The sequence below is a fragment of the Triticum aestivum genome, chromosome 5A (genome assembly GCF_018294505.1).
Source record: "Triticum aestivum cultivar Chinese Spring chromosome 5A, IWGSC CS RefSeq v2.1, whole genome shotgun sequence".
Lineage (NCBI taxonomy): Eukaryota > Viridiplantae > Streptophyta > Magnoliopsida > Poales > Poaceae > Triticum > Triticum aestivum.
Window position 1 is genome coordinate 495826101 of NC_057806.1, and position 20727 is coordinate 495846827.

A 20727-nucleotide genomic window follows, 5' to 3' on the forward strand; every position below is an offset into this window, starting at 1 on the left:
TCATATTCTTAGCCGTGTGCGGTGCCCCCTTCCACCATAGTCCTCGATAATATTGTAGCGATGCTTAGGCGAAGCCCTGCGACATTAGTACATCAAGATCGTCACCACGCCATCGTGCTGACAGAATTCTTCCCCGACACTTTGCTGGATCGAAGTTCGGGGATCGTCATCGAGCTGAACGTGTGCTAGAACTCGGAGGTGCCGTAGTTTTGGTGCTTGATCTGTCGGGCCGTGAAGACGTACGACTACATCAACCAAGTTAACGCTTCCATTGTCGATCTACAAGGGTACGTAGATCACACTCTCCCCTCTCGTTGCTATGCATCACCATGATCTTGCGTGTGCGTAGGAAATTTTTTGAAATTACTACGTTCCCCAACAATTGTCACCTACCTCCAGAAAAAAATCACCCTTGCTCTCTCTCTCCCATGTTCTTGAGCTCAAACCCGCGCATTTCGATCTATTTGCTCGAAGCTCCATTTTCTAAACTGTTTCGGGGGATTGTTGCTTGGTATGTGACTCCACCATTTGTCCAATTAGTTTTTGTTTTAGTGGTTTATACTTCGAATAAATAGTTACTCTTGGTGCTGCTGTAGATGTGCTTGCATGTTCAATTCTTAGTGTTCTAAGTAGTTTGAATGCTTGCTATGGCCTCTATGTATCCCTATGAGTAGTTGCTATTAGTTTGGTGAAGTTTTGTTGGAAAAATTTTGTGAACTAAAAATTCAGATTTTTGTTCATAGGAAAAATTATACGCAGACATGAATATCTTCAGGAAATATGGCTATAATAAGAACTCCAAGGGTGTTATTGGGGAGTCTTCTAACAGTGATCTCCGCCCTCGGAGGTTGGCAGAGGTACGGCCTTGTGAATGGCCACACGCCCCGTTCCTGCAAGCGGCTGGAATTCATGAGGAGTTCATGCAATTTATCGCCAATGCCGGTCTCACCGACTTCATCGCAGATGAGTGTGACCAACACCAACTCCTCACAAAATGTTTGTTCAAAGTTTTACTTTCCTGCCTAGGAATAATCCTCCTGAAGTGATTTTTGATTTATATGTTGAAAACCATCAGATACCACTTACTGAGTTTTGCAACATATGCATGATCTCGTCTGATGGGAGCCTGGCTGAGCCTAGGCCGACTGAGTTTGAGGGCTTCTGTCGCACATGACAGTGGGTGATGAGAGGAGAGTGTCAGCCATCACTGCCTGTGGCTTACATTTTCCTGATGTTCATTACTTTGCATATTTCATTACCAAATGCTTGCTTGCTAGGGAGAAGGTGGGTGCACTTAGTTCACCAGACCTTGCTGTTTTACGTCGTGTAATAGAAGGCGACAACACTTATAGCTTGGGAGCTATTGTGGCTCGTCGCCTCCATCTTAATAAATCTCAGGGTAAAATACATGGTGGGATTTTTGCTACTCGTTTGGCGGCTCACTTCGAGGTTGAGATACGCCCTCATGATTACCCTCTAACCAAGGTTTACCTAGACCAGGCAGCCATGCATCACCATCACTTTCTTGCACATGATCGCCCTGATGTTGCCATTCCTTATAAAATAGTCTATAGCGTTGGCACTCGTGATGTTATCCCCTTGCCTGCACCTGCTTTGTTTGATTCTGTTGCCAGAGGCGGATACCGGATTATGCCTGCAGACATCCTCACCTACTGGAACGCTCACGCTGCTGCAGAGACTGCACAGGCACCTCAGCAGTGGGATGTGTGGATGCCCGCTCCTCAGGATCCCTACTACCCTCCAGGCTACTGATTGATTACCAACTTAGGCCAAAAGCCTAAGCTTGGAGGAGTACGTGTTTCTCACCGACATTATATTCATGCTCACACTTATTCTATCTGTCGGTGTTCACACTTTTTCATTGTATCATCCATGCTTAGATTTATTTTCTTGCTTTCTTCTTGTGTGTTTGAAAAACTTTGGAAAAACCAAAAAAAAATTAGTTGTAGTAATTTACTTTCTATGCATGCTTAGTAGTAGAACTAAAAAGAAATCCAAAAAGATTTCCTTGTTCTTCTTTTGCTTGTTGGGAGCTTTCCCGTGTAAATAGTTTTTCTCGTTTTTGCTTTGTATTTTTCTTGCTGAAGAAAACCAAAAACTCCAAAAATATTTCAGTGTGTTTCTCTGAATTTGTTTTCTTTTTATTCGAGTCTTACCGAGGAGAAGACCCCAATGAAAATGTTGAGTGGATCTCATATGAATAACTGTTAAACTAATAAAGAGCCCATTTTACCTTGTCTTCTCCTGTTGAATAAAATGTTTTGCATATTCCAGCTTAGTCCACGGCACTCTTGCACTATTATTATTATTTTCATATCGTTCGGTCGTGCAAGTGAAAGGCAATAATGACAACATTCGATTAGCTGGTCGTGGCAAAGAGAAACTGGTATGAACTCGACTTGTTCTGTCTGTGTAAATATGTTTAACCTAGTATCCAGGCTTTAGCCCATTATGATTAAACATGTTTGCAATGACAATTAGAGATTATAGTTTCTCATGCCATGCATAAGTAGCTGGGAGTGGATAATGATTTATCTTGGATATCAACATAGCTTTAAAATGATTGTGATGTAGTATGATGATATGGTATCCTCCACTGAATGGTCGAGTGGCTTGACTTGGTACATGTTCATGCATGTAGTTGAATCAAAACCAACATAGCCTCTATAATATTTATGTTCATGGTGATCATATCATACTCATGCTAGTGTCCAATGTTACTTATGCATAATGCCTGGTTATGATCGTTGTTGCTCTCTAGCTGGCCGCTTCTCAATCTTAATTGCTAGCCTTCGCCTATACTAAGTGGGAATTCTGCTTGTACATCAAAAACCTTGAACCCAAAGTTATTCCAAATGAGTCCACTATACCTACCTATATACGGTATTACCCTGCCGTCCTAAGTAAATTTGCATGTGCCACCTCTAAAAACTTCTAAAAACTTATCCGTTTTGTGTGCCTGGACCGTTCATGGAACGATAGGAGATGGTCGATATCTTCCGTGCTAAGCATCTTATCCTCAGGTCGAGTGATAATCCACTCGCCATCGCACAAGGAAATGGGCGGTAATAGGGATTCCCAGTCCTGAACTCAAAATGCAATTAATTAAACAAAACTCCCCCGGGACTGATGTTGGTATGGACGGCACCCGTTGTTTCGGACAAGCCGTGGAGTGCGGTTGATGGTGGAGGGGGGTTAAACATTTACTTTTATCGCTTGGGAACCGCCACTAGCGTGCTTAGCATGGAAGATGTTGATAACTGATGGTCGTGAAGTGAATAAGAAGGGTGCATGTCGCAAAATATCATTTATCTCCGTTTTTAAAACTGAGCTCTGGCACCTCTACAAATCACTGGTTCCCTCTGTGAAGGGACTTTCTATTTACTTTTATGTTGTGTCACCACCTTCTATAAACAAGCGCCAGAAACTGAGTAGAGCACAACGGTCATGATTTATGCATTGTGTATAGATAATGTTGGGTGCATCATGACTGGATCTTTTCTACCATGAATTACAATGTTTAGTCGCTGCTTGAACTTCAGAGGTGCTTTGCATTTATGTTTTGCGGTCTCAGAAAGGGCTAGCGAGATACCACTATTGTCATATTATATCATGGTTGTTTCGACAACGTGTTGTTATTTGAAATATCTTATTATTGCTTGCTAGCTGATTATGTCATTGATATGAGTCAATATAACCTTTAAGAGTTATTGTTGACTTGGTTAGTTATAATATTGGTTGAAAACCTGGGTGTTGTTTAGGCTTATTTATGCAAACAAGAGCAAAAGAGTTCGTAAAAGTTTTTCTTCCTCACTTTCGGTTTATCAACTGAATTTCTTGAGGACAAGCAAAGGTTTAAGCTTGGGGGAGTTGATACGTCTCCAACGTATCTACTTTTTCTCACGCTTTTCCTCTTGTTTTGGATTCTAATTTGCATGATTTGAATGAAACTAACCCCAGACTGACGTTGTTTTCAGCAGAACTATCATGGTGTTGTTTTTGTGCAGAAATAAAAGTTCTCGGAATGGAACGAAACTTTGCGAAGATTTTTTATATCAATAATAAGAATTTCTGGAGCCAAGACCCACTAGAGAGGGGCCCCTGGTTGGGCACAACCCACCAGGGCGCGCCCCCTCTCCTGGCGCGCCCAGGTGGGTTGTACCCACCTGGTGGCCCCGCAGATGACCCCCCTGATACTATAAATTCACATTATTCCAGAAAAAGTCAGAGAGAAAGAATTATTGCGATCCACGAGACGGAGCCTCCGCCAAGCCCTGTTCTTCCTCGGGAGGGCAGATCTGGAGTCCGTTTGGGCCTCCGGAGAGGGGGATCTTCATTCTTCGTCATCACCAACCCATCTCCATTGCCAATTCCATGATGCTCCCCATCCGGAGTGAGTAATTCCTTCGTAGGCTCGCTGGTTGGTGAGGAGTTGGATGAGATTCATCATGTAATCGAGTTAGTTTTGTTAGGGCCTGATCCCTAGTATCCACTATGTTCTTAGATTGATGTTGCTATGACTTTGCTATCCTTAATGCTTGTCACTTTGGGCTCGGGTGCCATGATTTCAGATCTGAACCGTTTATGAATTCATCATTATATCCATGTTTTAGATCCGATCTTGCAAGTTATAGTCACCTACTACTTTTATGATCCGACAACCCCGGAGTGGCAACAACCGGGCCCACTCTCACTGATGATCGTAGTTTGAGGAGTTCATGTATTCACTATGTGCTAATGCTTCATTCCGGTTCTCTATTAAAAGGAGGCCTTAATATCCCTTAGTTTCCAATATGGACCTCGCTTCCACGGGAGGGTAGGAAAAAAGATGCCATGCAAGTTCTTTTAATAAAGCATGTATGACTATTTATGGAATACATGCCTACATTATATCGATGAACTGGAACTAGTGCCGTATCGCCCTAGGTTATAACTGTCACATGATGAATATCATCCAACAAGTCACCGAACCAATGCCTACGAATTTGTCCTATATTGATCTTGCTAAGTTACTACTGCTGTTGCTACTATTACACTTGCTACAAATTACTGCTATCACTGTTACTGTTATCATTGCTGCTGTCACTACTATCAAAACTATCATATTACTGTGCTACTGGTTACTTGCTGCAGATAATTAATCTTCGGGTGGGGTTGAATTGACAACTCAGCTGCTAATACCTTCAAATATTCTTTGGCTCCCCTTGTGTCGAATCTATAAATTTGGGTTGAATACTCTACCCTCGAAAACTGTTGCGATCCCCTATACTTGTGGGTTATCACCCCTCCGTCCCAGAGCTCTCTCCAAGCGTCGTTCATGGCACCACGACACACAGTAACTGTTCCTCGCCACCCGTGACCGCACGCATGGTAAGGAAGCGACGGCATCTCGCTGCGCCTAGTTCATCACCGCCGGCGGCCACACAGTTACGTGGGCGGACTTTGAGGCTGCCATGGCCGAATGGGCGGTGGATCTAGAGGCGGCCAAAGCCGCACGGAAGGAGCGGAAAAGGCAGAAAGCAGTCAAGAAAAGAGACTCGCGCCGCCACAAGAAAGAAGAGGCCGCACGTCGTGCTGAGGAGAGCTTGGCGGAGATCGAAGCACGGTGGGCTGCCACCTACAAGGCCGGGAAGGAGAACATTGGCGTCTGACCAACATGCCCCGATGGCACCATGTGAGAAGTAGTTAGTGCGTGTGTCACCCGTAGTCTTAAAGCAAATTACCAGTAGTACTTTAAGTTTGTACTATCTATTATTAACATACAATGTCGGTAAGCACATCCTTTGAGGGCTTCGAGTGTTGATTAGCATGTGTTCACTGAAGTTTTGTAGCCGCACCCCGGCCCCAAATACTACCGAAACGTCCGCCCGCAGCCACCGGAGGAGACTAGAGCTGGCCGCGGCTGTTTTTTAGTCCCACCTCTCCACGCGAGTTGGCCACACACCGGCTTAAATTGCCGTGCCGGTGGATGGCAGCAAACTTCTCTCTTGTTGCATAGGATCAAATCTGGCTACGTGAACAAGTCAGGTTGACACTTGATTGCATTTCATAAACCAATGATTGCTCATCGGGTGTCACCTTGCCTCGTTCATGTACATTGAATAATCCTGATACAATGAAAGAGACTTTTGAAATTAGGTGCAGTTGGAGATGCTGATAGATATAAGAATTATTAGAAGATCACAAAACACACGGTTTCTATGGCGTACCCGTGTGCGTTTTTTTGCGTTAATGGTCCATAAGTCAGTTACCTGTGCGATGTTTCCTAATAAACCAGGCGTGCCATTGACCGAAAAAATCAACTACACGTGTACATTTTTTTTGGAGACGGGATCCGCTAATTTTCTCTTTTCTCGCACACGAGTATTTTACGTGCTTCATCTGTGTTGTGTGTTTCCCCCGCCCAAGTTTCAAGTTTTGCAGCGAAATTTTCATTAGGCATGTGATTTCGAAATTTATTCCTCCAACCACATCCCCACCCATCAAATTTCCTCAGTATCTCCCCCTCCCCCTACCGGAAGCTCAAACCGCCGCCGCCGCAACCATAGCTTCAACCAAATCTACGTTCTGCTCGGATCCAGTCAGGTAACCCACCAATCTCTATCACAACCCCGACCTGATTGCTTAAATGGCGCCTGCAAAACATCCTCATGCCTCCAAATCCCCACTGCTCCTACCTCCAGAGCATCGCCGCACAAGCCCAACAACATATCACGTGGAGGTCGAGGAGCTGATGGCGGTCCATGGCGTGATGGCCATTGTGCGTGTTGACCCAGAGGAACACCTCGCCTCTGCCGCCGCCGACATGGTGCAGGCTCTGGCCTAGATGAAGTGCCCCAGCGACTACCCCCTAGGACTTAACAGGTATGATCTGACAAGCTCAATCTTACCAATACCACTTGCAATGGCTATGTTTTGTACGGTTGATGTATTAAGCATGTTTGTGCCTTGTTTATTTCAGTACTCACACTGTGTGATGTTCAAGTATTAACTGTCCAGCTCAATTTCATCAATACCAGCAACAGACTTATAATACATGACTCAGGATATCACTAGAGATGCTGCCCATTTGCTTTTTTTGGTGGATGCTAACCCTATTGTACTTAACATGCATGTCCATGTACTTACGCGGGGTCATAACGGCTGATGCTATTGTTTGCCGTCGAGGTTAGCTGCATCCCATGTCTTACAGTATTTCACATCATTTGTGCAATTGCAGTTTAACTTCTACCATTTACTGGTTGCCTGTAGGTACACATGTCAGTGGCACTGATCTACGCTTCGACCCGGAGGAACAGCTCGCCTCCTCCGCCGCTGAATTTGGGCGGGCTCTGGCCAAGATGAAGTGCTCCAGCAACTACCTCTCAGGACTTACCAAGTATGTACTCACCAGTTCAATCTTACCAATACCAGTTGCAATTAATGGCTATATTTTGTACGGTCGATGTATTAAGCATGTTGTAGTAAACATGTCTAACACGTTTTAGCTACTTTCCCTACCTTTTTATAGACAACTGGGCCATTCTCTGCTCTTGCAGCACCTGCCTTGTGATGTTTAACTCTGCCAATTGCATTTTTATCAGTACCAGTTTCAATGGCTATTAAGCATGTTGCAATTAATAGTTGAATCCATTTTTAAGAAGTTGTATTTCAATGGCTACAAACTTACAAAACAAGACTTAGGATGTTGTTAAGCCTGTTGCAATTAATAGTTGTATCCATTTTTAATCCGTCCCTTTGCTACCGTGCTACTCTCCGCAATGAAGATATACTAGAGATGCTACCCATTTTCTATTTTTGGTGGATGCTAACCCTGTTATACTTAACATGCCTTTCCATGTACTTACGCAGGGCCATAACGGACGATGCTGTTGTTTGCCGTCGAGGTTAGTTGCATCCCATGTCTTATAGTATTTTACATCATTTGTGCAATTGCAGTTTGGCTTCTAACATTTACTTGTTGGGGAACATAGTAATTTCAAAAAATTTCCTACGCACACGCAAGATCATGGTGATGCATAGCAACGAGAGGGGAGAGTGTTGTATATGTACCCTCGTAGACCAAAAGCGGAAGCGTTATAACAACGCGGTTGATGTAGTCGTACGTCTTCACGGCCCGATCGATCAAGCACCGAAACTATGGCACCTCTAAGTTCTAGCACACGTTCAGCTTGATGATGATCCCCGGACTCTGATCCAGCAAAGTGTCGGGGATGAGTTCCGTCAGCACGACGGCGTGGTGACGATCTTGATGTTCTACCGTCGCAGGGCTTCACCTAAGCATCGCTACAATATTATCGAGGATTATGGTGGAGGGGGCACCGCACACGGCTAAGAGATCAATGATCAATTGTTGTGTCTATGAGGTGCCCCCTGCCCCCGTATATAAAGGAGTGGAGGAGGGGGCCGGCCAAGGAGGATGGCGCGCCCAAGGGGGGGAGTCCAACTCCCACCGGGAGTAGGACTCCCCTTTTTCCTATTAGGAGTAGGAGAGGGAAGGAAGAGGAAGGAGGGAGGAAGGAAAGGGGGGCCGGCCCCCCTCCCAATTCGGATTGGGCTTGGGGGGCGCCCCCTCCCTTGCTCCTTTCCCCTCCTTTCCACTAAGGCCTAATAAGGCCCATATACCTCCCGAGGGGTTCCGATAACCTCCCGGTGATCTGGTATTGTCCCAATCTCACATGGAACCTTTCCGGTGTCCAAATATAGTCGTCCAATATATCGATTTTTACGTCTCGACCATTTCGAGACTCCTCGTCAAGTCCGTGATCACATCTGGGACTCCGAACAACCTTCGGTACATGAAAATATATAAACTCATAATGAAACTGTCATCATAACGTTAAGCGTGCGGACCCTACGGGTTCGAGAACAATGTAGACATGACCGAGACACGTCTCCGGTCAATAAACAATAGCGGAACCTGGATGCTCATATTGGCTCCTACATATTCTACGAAGATCTTTATCGGTCAGACCGCATAACAACATACATTGTTCCCTTTGTCATCGGTATGTTACTTGCCCGAGATTCGATCGTCGGTATCTCAATACCTAGTTCAATCTCGTTACCGGCAAGTCTCTTTACTCGTTCCGTAATACATCATCTCGCAAGTAACTCATTAGTTGCATTGCTTGCAAGGCTTAAGTGATGTGCATTACCGAGAGGGCCTAGAGATACCTCTCCGACAATCGGAGTGACAAATCCTAATCTCGAAATACGCCAACCCAACATGTACCTTTGGAGACACCTGTAGAGCACCTTTATAATCACCCAGTTACGTTGTGACGTTTGGTAGCACACAAAGTGTTCCTCCGGTAAACAGGAGTTGCATAATCTCATAGTCATAGGAACATGTATAAGTCATGAAGAAAGCAATAACAACATACAAAACGATCGGGTGCTAAGCTAATGGAATGGGTCATGTCAATCACATCATTCTCCTAATGATGTGATCCTGTTAATCAAATGACAACTCATGTCTATGGTTAGGAAACAAACCACCTTCGATTAACGAGCTAGTCAAGTAGAGGCATACTAGTGACACTCTGTTTGTCTATGTATTCACACAAGTATTATGTTTCCTTTTAATACAATTCTAGCATGAATAATAAACATTTATCATGATATAAGGAAATAAATAATAACTTTATTATTGCCTCTAGGGCATATTTCCTTCAGTCTCCCACTTGCACTAGAGTCAATAATCTAGATTACACAGTAATGATTCTAACACCCATGGAGCTTTGGTGTTGATCATGTTTTGCTCGTGGAAGAGGCTTAGTCAACAGGTCTGCTACATTCAGATCCGTATGTATCTTGCAAATCTCTATGTCTCCCACCTGGACTAGATCCCGAATGGAATTGAAGCATCTCTTGATGTGCTTGGTTCTCTTGTATAATATGGATTCCTTTGCCAAGGCAATTGCACCAGTATTGTCACAAAAGATTTTCATTGGACCCGATGCACTAGGTATGACACCTAGATCAGATATGAACTCCTTCATCCAGACTCCTTCGTTTGCTGCTTCTGAAGCAGCTATGTACTCCGCTTCACATGTAGATCCCACCACGACGCTTTGTTTAGAACTGCACCAACTGACAGCTCCACCGTTTAATGTAAACACGTATCCGGTTTGTGATTTAGAATCGTCCGGATCAGTGTTAAAGCTTGCATCAACGTAACCATTTACGATGAGCTCTTTGTCACCTCCATATACGAGAAACATATCCTTAGTCCTTTTCAGGTATTGCAGGATGTTCTTGACCGCTTTCCAGTGATCCACTCCTGGATTACTTTGGTACCTCCCTGCTGGACTTATAGCAAGGCACACATCAGGTCTGGTACACAGCATTGCATACATGATAGAGCCTATGGCTGAAGCATAGGGAACATCTTTCATTTTCTCTCTATCTTCTGCAGTGGTCGGGCATTGAGTCTTACTCAACTTCACACCTTGTAACACAGACAAGAATCCTTTCTTTGCTTGATCCATTTTGAACTTCTTCAAAACTTTGTCAAGGTATGTGCTTTGTGAAAGTCCAATTAAGCGTCTTGATCTATCTCTATAGATCTTAATGCCCAATATGTAAGCAGCTTCACCGAGGTCTTTCATTGAAAAACTCTTATTCAAGTATCCCTTTATGCTATTCAGAAATTCTATATCATTTCCGATTAGCAATATGTCATCCACATATAATATCAGAAATGCTACAGAGCTCCCACTCACTTTCTTGTAAATACAGGCTTCTCCAAAAGTCTGTACAAAACCAAATGCTTTGATCACACTATCAAAGCATTTATTCCAACTCCGAGAGGCTTGCACCAGTCCATAAATGGATCGCTGGAGCTTGCACACTTTGTTAGCTCCCTTTGGATCAACAAAACCTTCTGGTTGCATCATATACAACTCTTCTTCCAGAAATCCATTCAGGAATGCAGTCTTGACATCCATCTGCCAAATTTCATAATCATAAAATGCGGCAATTGCTAACATGATTCGAACAGACTTAAGCATCGCTACGGGTGAGAAGGTCTCATCGTAGTCAATCCCTTGAACTTATCAAAAACCTTTTGCGACAAGTCGGGCTTTGTAGGCAGTAACATTACCGTCAGCGTCAGTCTTCTTCTTGAAGATCCATTTATTCTCAATTGCTTGCCGATCATTGGGCAAGTCAACCAAAGTCCACACTTTGTTCTCATACATGGATCCCATCTCAGATTTCATGGCTTCAAGCCATTTTGCGGAATCTGGGCTCACCATCGCTTCTTCATAGTTCGCAGGTTCATCATGATCTAGTAGCATGACTTCCAGAACAGGATTACCATACCACTCTGGTGCGGATCTTACTCTGGTTGATCTACGAGGTTCACTAGTAACTTTGTTCAGTAGTTTCATGATCATCATCATTAGCTTCCTCACTAATTGGTGCAGGTGTCACAGAAACCGGTTTATATGATGTACTACTTTCCAATAAGGGAGCAGGTACAGTTACCTCATCAAGTTCTACTTTCCTCCCACTCACTTCTTTCGAGAGAAACTCCTTCTCTAAAAAGGATCCATTCTTAGCAACAAATGTCTTGCCTTCGGATCTGTGATAGAAGGTGTACCCAACAGTCTCCTTTGGGTATCCTATGAAGACACATTTCTCTGATTTGGGTTCGAGCTTATCAGGTTGAAGCTTTTTCACATAAGCATCGCAGCCCCAAACTTTCAAAAACGACAACTTTGGTTTCTTGCCAAACCACAGTTCATAAGGCGTCTTCTCAACGGATTTCGATGGTGCCCTATTTAACGTGAATGCGGCCGTCTCTAAAGCATAATCCCAAAACAATAGCGGTAAATCTGTAAGAGACATCATAGATCGCACCATATCTAGTAAAGTACGATTACGATGTTCGGACACACCATTACGCTGTGGTGTTCCGGGTGGCGTGAATTGCGAAACTATTCCGCATTGTTTCAAATGTAGACCAAACTCGTAACTCAAATATTCTCCTCCACGATCAGATCGTAGAAACTTTATTTTCTTGTTACGATGATTTTCAACTTCACTCTGAAATTCTTTGAACTTTTCAAATGTTTCAGACTTGTGCTTCATTAAGTAGATATATCCATATCTGCTTAAATCATTTGTGAAGGTGAGAAAATAACGATATCCGCCACGAGCCTCAACATTCATCGGACCACATACATCTGTATGTATGATTTCCAACAAATCTGTTGCTCTCTCCATAGTACCGGAGAACGGCGTTTTAGTCATCTTGCCCATGAGGCACGGTTCGCAAGTACCAAGTGATTCATAATCAAGTGGTTCCAAAAGTCCATCAGTATGGAGTTTCTTCATGCGCTTTACACCGATATGACCTAAACGGCAGTGCAACAAATAAGTTGCACTATCATTATCAAATCTACATCTTTTGGCTTCAACATTATGAATATGTGTATCACTACTATCGAGATTCATCAAAAATAGACCATTCTTCAAGGGTGCATGACCATAAAAGATATTACTCATATAAATAGAACAACCATTATTCTCTGATTTAAATGAATAACTGTCTCGCATCAAACAAGATCCAGATATAATGTTCATGCTCAACGCTGGCACCAAATAACAATTATTTAGGTCTAATACTAATCCCGATGGTAGATGTAGAGGTAGTGTGCCGACCGCGATCACATCGACTTTGGAACCATTTCCCATGCGCATCGTCACCTCGTCCTTCGCCAGTGTTCGCTTAATCCATAGTCCCTGTTTTGAGTTGCAAATATTAGCAACCGAACCAGTATCAAATACCCAGGTGCTACTGCGAGCTCTAGTAAGGTACACATCAATACCATGTATATCACATATACCTTTGTTCACCTTGCCATCCTTCTTATCCGCCAAATACTTGGGGCAGTTCCGCTTCCAGTGACCAGTCTGCTTGCAGTAGAAGCACTCAGTTTCAGGCTTAGGTCCAGACTTGGGTTTCTTCTCCTGAGCAGCAACTTGCTTGATGTTCTTCTTGAAGTTCCCCTTCTTATTCCCCTTGCCCTTTTTCTTGAAACTAGTGGTCTTGTTGACCATCAACACTTGATGCTTCTTTTTGATTTCTACCTCCTCAGCTTTTAGCATTGCGAAAAGCTCGGGAATTGTCTTATCCATCCCTTGCATATTATAGTTCATCACGAAGCTCTTGTAGCTAGGTGGAAGTGATTGGAGAATTCTGTCAATGACGCAATCATCCGGAAGATTAACTCCCAGTTGAATCAAGTGATTATTATACCCAGACATTTTGAGTATATGCTCACTGACAGAACTGTTCTCCTCCATCTTGCAGCTATAGAACTTATTGGAGACTTCATATCTCTCAATCCGGGCATTTGCTTGAAATATTAACTTCAACTCCTGGAACATCTCATATGCTCCATGACGTTCAAAACATCGTTGAAGACCTGGTTCTAAGCCGTAAAGCATGGCACATTGAACTATCGAGTAGTCATCAGCTTTTCTCTGCCAGACGTTCTTAACGTCGCCAGTTGCATCAGCAGCAGGCCTGGCACCCAGCGGTGCTTCCAGGACGTAATTCTTCTATGCAGCAATGAGGATAATCCTCAAGTTACGGACCTAGTCCGTGTAATTTCTACCATCATCTTTCAACTTTGCTTTCTAAAGGAACGCATTAAAATTCAACGGAACAACAACACGGGCCATCTATCTACAATTAAACATAAACAAGCAAGATACTATCAGGTACTAAGTTCATGATAAATTTAAGTTCAATTAATCATATTACTTTAAGAACTCCCACTTAGAAAGACATCCCTCTAATCTTCTAAGTGATCACGTGATCCAAATCAACTAAACCATGACCGACCATCACGTGAAATGGAGTAGTTTTCAATGGTGAACATCACTATGTTGATCATATCTACTATATGATTCACGCTCGACCTTTCGGTCTCAGTGTTCCGAGGCCATATCTGCATATGCTAGGCTCGTCAAGTTTAACCTGAGTATTCTGCGTGTGCAAAACTGGCTTGCACCCGTCGTAGATGGACGTAGAGCTTATCACACCCGATCATCACGTGGTGTCTGGGCACGATGAACTTTGGCAATGGTGCATACTCAGGGAGAACACTTTTATCTTGAAATTTAGTGAGAGATCATCTTATAATGCTACTGTCAAACAAAGCAAGATAAGATGCATAAAAGATAAACATCACATGCAATCAATATAAGTGATATGATATGGCCATCATCATCTTGTGCTTGTGATCTCCATCTCCGAAGCAACGTCATGATCACCATCGTCACCGGCGCGATACCTTGATCTTCATCGTAGCATCGTTGTCGTCTCGCCAAACTTATGCTTCTACGACTATCACTACCGCTTAGTGATAAAGTAAAGCATTACAGGGCGATTGCATTGCATACAATAAAGCGACAACCATATGGCTCCTGCCAGTTGCCGATAACTCGGTTACAAAACATGATCATCTCATACAATAAAATTTAGCATCATGTCTTGACCATATCACATCACAACATGCCCTGCAAAAACAAGTTAGACGTCCTCTACTTTGCTGTTGCAAGTTTTACGTGGCTGCTACGGGCTTAGCAAGAACCAATCTTACCTACGCATCAAAACCACAACGATAGTTTGTCAAGTTGGTGCTGTTTTAACCTTCGCAAGGACCGGGCGTAGTCACACTCGGTTCAACTAAAGTTGGAGAAACTGACACCCGCCAGCCACCTGTGTGCAAAGCACGTCGGTAGAACCAGTCTCGCGTAAGCGTACGCGTAATGTCGGTACGGGCCGCTTCATCCAACAATACCGCCGAACCAAAGTATGACATGCTGGTAAGCAGTATGACTTATATCGCCCACAACTCACTTGTGTTCTACTCGTGCAAATAACATCAACACATAAAACCTAGGCTCGGATGCCACTGTTGGGGAACGTAGTAATTTCAAAAAAAATCATACGCACACGCAAGATCATGGTGATGCATAGCAATGAGAGGGGAGAGTGTTGTCTATGTACCCTCATAGACCGAAAGCGAAAGCGTTATAACAACACGGTTGATGTAGTCGTACGTCTTCAGGGCCCGACCGATCAAGCACTGAAACTACGGCACCTCCGAGTTCTAGCACACGTTCAGCTCGATGAAGATCCCCAGACTCCGATCCAGCAAAGTGTCGGGGATGAGTTCCGTCAGCACGACGGCGTGGTGACGATCTTGATGTTCTACCGTCGTAGGGCTTCGCCTAAGCACCACTACAATATTATCGAGGATTATGGTGGAGGGGGGCACCGCACACGACTAAAAGATCAATGATCAATTGTTGTGTCTATGGGGTGCCCTCTGCCCCCGTATATAAAGGAGTGGAGGAAGGGGCCGGCCAAGGAGGGTGGCACGCCCAAGGGGGGGAGTCCTACTCCCCCCTTTTTCCTATTAGGAGTAGGAGAGGGAAGGAAGAGGAAGGAGGGAGGAAGGAAAGGGGGGCCGGCCCCCCTCCCAATTCGGATTGGGCTTGGGGGGCGCCCCTCCCTTGCTCCTTTCCCCTCCTTTCCACTAAGGCCCAATAAGGCCCATATACCTCCCTGGGGGTTCCGATAACCTCCTGGTGATCTGGTATTGTCCCAATCTCACCCGGAACCTTTCCGGTGTCCAAATATAGTCATCCAATATATCAATTTGTATGTCTCGACCATTTCGAGACTCCTCGTCAAGTCCGTGATCACATCCGGGACTCCGAACAACCTTCGGTACATCAAAATATATAAACTCATAATGAAACTGTCATCGTAACGTTAAGCGTGCAGACCCTACGGGTTCGAGAACAATGTAGACATGACCGAGACACGTCTCCGGTCAATAACCAATAGCGGAACCTGGATGCTCATATTGGCTCCTACATATTCTACGAAGATCTTTATCGGTCAGACCGCATAACAACATATGTTGTTCCCTTTGCCATCGGTATGTTACTTGCCCGAGATTCGATCATCGGTATCTCAATACCTAGTTCAATCTCGTTACCGGAAAGTCTCTTTACTCGTTCCGTAATACATCATCTCGCAACTAACTCATTAGTTGCATTGCTTGCAAGGCTTAAGTGATGTGCATTACCGAGAGGGCCCAGAGATACCTCTCCGACAATCGGAGTGAAAAATCCTAATCTCGAAATACGCCAACCCAATATGTACCTTCGGAGACACCTATAGAGCACCTTTATAATCACCCAGTTACGTTGTGAAGTTTGGTAGCACACAAAGTGTTCCTTCGGTAAACGCGAGTTGCATAATCTCATAGTCATAGGAACATGTATAAGTCATGAAGAAAGCAATAGCAACATACTAAATGATCGGGTGCTAAGCTAATGGAATGGGTCATGTCAATCACATCATTCTCCTAATGATGTGATCCCGTTAATCAAATGACAACTCATGTCTATGGTTAGGAAACATAACCCTCTTCGATTAACGAGCTAGTCAAGTAGAGGCACACTAGTGACACTCTGTTTGTCTATGTATTCACACAAGTATTATGTTTCCAGTTAATACAATTCTAGCATGAATAATAAACATTTATCATGGTATAAGGAAATAAATAATAACTTTATTATTGCCTCTAGGGCATATTTCCTTCATTACTTGCTTCTTGTAGGTACACATGTCGGCGACACTGATCCACGCTTCGACCCAGAGGAAGAGCTCGCCTCCGCCGCCGCTGACTTTGGGCGGGCACTGGCCAAGATGAAGTGCCCCAACAACTAACTCTTAGGACTTACCAAGTATGAACTCACTAGTTCAATCTTACCAATACCGGTTGCAATTAATGGTTATGTTTTGTACGGTCGATGTATTAAGCATGTTGTAGTAAACATGCCTTAACATGTTTTAGCTATTTTCCCTACTTTTTATAAACAACTGGGCCATTCTCTGCTCTGGCAGCACCTGCCTTGTGATGTTTAACTCTGTCAATTGCATTTTTATCAGTACCGGTTTCAATGGCTATTAAGCATGTTGCAATTAACAGTTATATCTATTTTTAAACAGTTGTATTTCAATGGCTACAAACTTACAAAACATGACTTAGGATGCTGTTAAGCCTGTTACAATTAACAGTTGTATCCATTTTTTAATCCGTCCCTTTGCTACCATGCTACTCTTTCGCAATGAAGATATCACTACAGATGTCGTTGTTTTATTACTGTTTGTTATTATTGGTGGATGTTAACCCTGTTGTAGTTAACATTGGCTTTCCATGTACTTACATAGGGCTACAATGGGCGATGTTGTTGTTTGTCGTCGAGGTTAGCTGCATCCCATGTCTTATACACCATTTGTTCCTAAATATAAGTATTTTTAGATATTCCAATATAGACTACATAAGGAGCAAAATGAGTGGGTCTAGATTCTAATATAAACTATATCTATAATTCTATATACATCTATATGTAGTTCATATTGAAATATCTAAAAATACTTGTACTTAAGAACGTAGGTAGTCATATTTTACATCATTTGTGCAATCTCAGTTTAGCTTCTAACATTTACTAATTGCTTGTAGGTACATATATGAGTGGTACTGATCCACGCTTTGATCCCTTTTGCGTATGGGGCAATGAGATATTCATGAACAAGCGTCAAGCGAGAAAATTAAGAAAAATTATTAGGCGAAAGAAACGGGTGATGGGAATTAAGCTCTTTATTTACACTTTCTCCAAGACAATAGTGAACTTTAGGATGGTAAGTAATGTGTTGCCTTTTCCCCTGCCCACAACAAGTTACTCTATTAGACCTTAGTATCTGATATTTATCTCTTTTCAGTGGTTTCCGAAGCTATTTACTGATGATTACCTTGCAAACTACATGACCGGAGTGGAGGCAACTAAGGTTAAAGTATATAATTCATGCTATCATGATAATGCTCTAGAAGTCTTCCTGAAGGCAGTGAAGGATGGGCGGACGATCGTCACAAGGGGTTGAACAAAAGTTGTTCGTGCCTATGGCATGCAGGAAGGCACATTATGGGCATTCCGCTTCTTCAACACTATCGACAGTCAAAATGATTTACACTTGTCTCTTCACCTTTACCGCCTCTAAATATTGTGGTTCATCATAGTTAATTGTTGTCTAATCCTGTAATTATTAAACATATTGTACTGACAATTTTATTTATGGATTCGTTGTTGAACCATTGTGTTGAGAATTTGAATTACACGTTTCTTATTTCAAAATTTCCAATTCGAATAATAAATTACAGGGGAAAAAAATTGTACAGGAGCGAATAAAATAATGTGCACACGGTTAGAAAGAAAACAACATGTGCGATGAAAAATAGAGAACAGACGGTTCTTTGACATGAAACGTTTGCAATACCCGACGGACACACACACGGTTTCGTCTCATATGCATGTGCGATTCATGGTAATACGGCAAACGTTTCAAACCAGTGTGCGTGTGTGATAGGAATACCAATCGCACACAGTTATGAAAATGGACACGTTGGTGTTAGTAGAGGCACCGCACATATTTTACATTCTTGAACCGTGTGCGATAACATACCTATCACAAACATATTGGTAGATTAAATGTTGATGTCCACCTTTTTCACATGACTATAGCGGTGTAATCGTTTGGGATGTCTCTCTGATCAGAAACGTAATGTCGAGATGTAACGTGTGGGACTGGGGCGGCTTCCCATACGTTTATTCTATGGCGATCGTCAGTAGCCGCTCGCCCCTGACGGTTTCTGGGTCGTGTGGGAAGAACCCCCCTATTGCTCACACTCACTAGGCGACGGTTCCAAATGCCATTGTGGAAAGGGGTTAAAAACCATTTGTATAGCACGATACGGTACCAGTGCTTACTTAAGGCGTTACTCCGTTCTTTATGAACTTAATACTCTAAATGCATTATGGATAGCGGTCGATGTGTGGAGTAATAGTAGTAGATGCATAATCGTTTTGGTCTACTTGACACAGACGTGATGCCTATATGCATAATCATTGCCTTGGATATCGTCATAACTTTGCGCTTTTCTATCCATTGCTCGACAGTAATTTGTTCACCCACCATATTATTTGCCTTCATGAGATAAGCCTCTAGTGAAACCTATGGCCCCCAGGTCTATTTTCCATCATATATTTTCAGATCTATAAACCAAAAATACCTTGCTGTAATTTATTTACTTTTATTTCGTTTTACGTTCCAGCAATCTTTTATACCTATCTCTATCAGATCTCACCTTTGCAATTGACCGAGAAGGGATTGACAACCCCTTTATCGCGTTGGGTGCAAGTGTTTGATTGTTTGTGCAGATGCATAGATTGGGGATTTGCTTGTACCTCTTACTGGATTGATACCTTGGTTCTTTAACTGAGGGAAATACTTATCTCTACTTTGTTGCATCATCCTTTCCTCTTCAAGGGAAAAACCAACGCAAGCTCAAGAAGTAGCAGTATGTTATATTGAATAATGATAACCATGAAACTTGTCATCATGATTTTAATTTTCAATCACATGATAGTTATTTTGTTGAGTTTGCTCCCACTACTATTCATGAGAACAAATTTGCTTATGTTGAGAGTAGTAAAATTCCCTCGGCCACACGTCTGTGTTCTTCTCCATTCAGTAAGTAAAGCTCCTTCTCCCTCCTTGCACAATATTTCTGTGTAAAAGTATATACTTATACAAGAACTAAAATACAGTAAGATCTATTTTCACACAACCGGGATATCACTACTAAAAATAACCTGAACTATTTTGAAATTAACTAGATCAACTTTGTGTACTTTGAAACCTTTTGTAGAACTGTAGTTTGGAGTGAAGTGCACGGTAGGTCCTCAAACTATTTCAAGTGTGTCATATAGGTCCTAAAACTATAAAAATCATCATCCAGGTCCTCAAAGTACAACAAGTGTCATCCTAGGCAAAATATAGGTCCTCGGACTACTTTAGTGTTGGAACTGATTTTGGACCTGGATGACACACTCACTTTGAGGGCCTGAATGATGGTTTTCATAGTTCGAGGACCTAGGTGACACCCCTGAAATAGTTCGGGGACCTACAATGCACTTCACTCTGTAGTTTGCTTGTTGTAGATTATTTCCCCAAAATTGTAATATAAGCATTCCACTGTACATTGCTTCAGGAGAACTTTTTGTACTCTAAATCAGTGTGCTTGGGATTTGTATTGACACTTATGGTTTCAAAAAATATGAATAGTAAGCTGTTTATGTATCGACTCCCCTAATGATATTAGCACATGCTATTTGAATTTAACTATTGAAGGGCACATGAATCATACTAATGGGCATTTAGGATATGGGGATTCAAAGTTTACAGAAGTTAAGAAATTGCATGTTGGTTTCTTCTCTTTGTTGTTCTGAAATGGCCGCCCTTGTTGGATTGTTCTCTTTAAAAATCTAAAACAAAAATTTACAGTTAGCATAGGTGATGGACTATATTCTTAATTGGGGATCCAATATAAGGGACCTGGCAAAAACAAGAAAAAATTGCATTTTATTGGTTTTTCGGTACCCAGTTTGCATGCTTTTTGGCCTGTCGAGGGGGACTATTCAAATATACCGTCAGTTTCAAAAAATACGTATGTATACAGTAGCATCAACAATTATACATAAAGTGGACCTGTAAAGTTCAGGAATTTGCTTGATGTCATCTCACTTGGTAAATATGTAAACGGAACT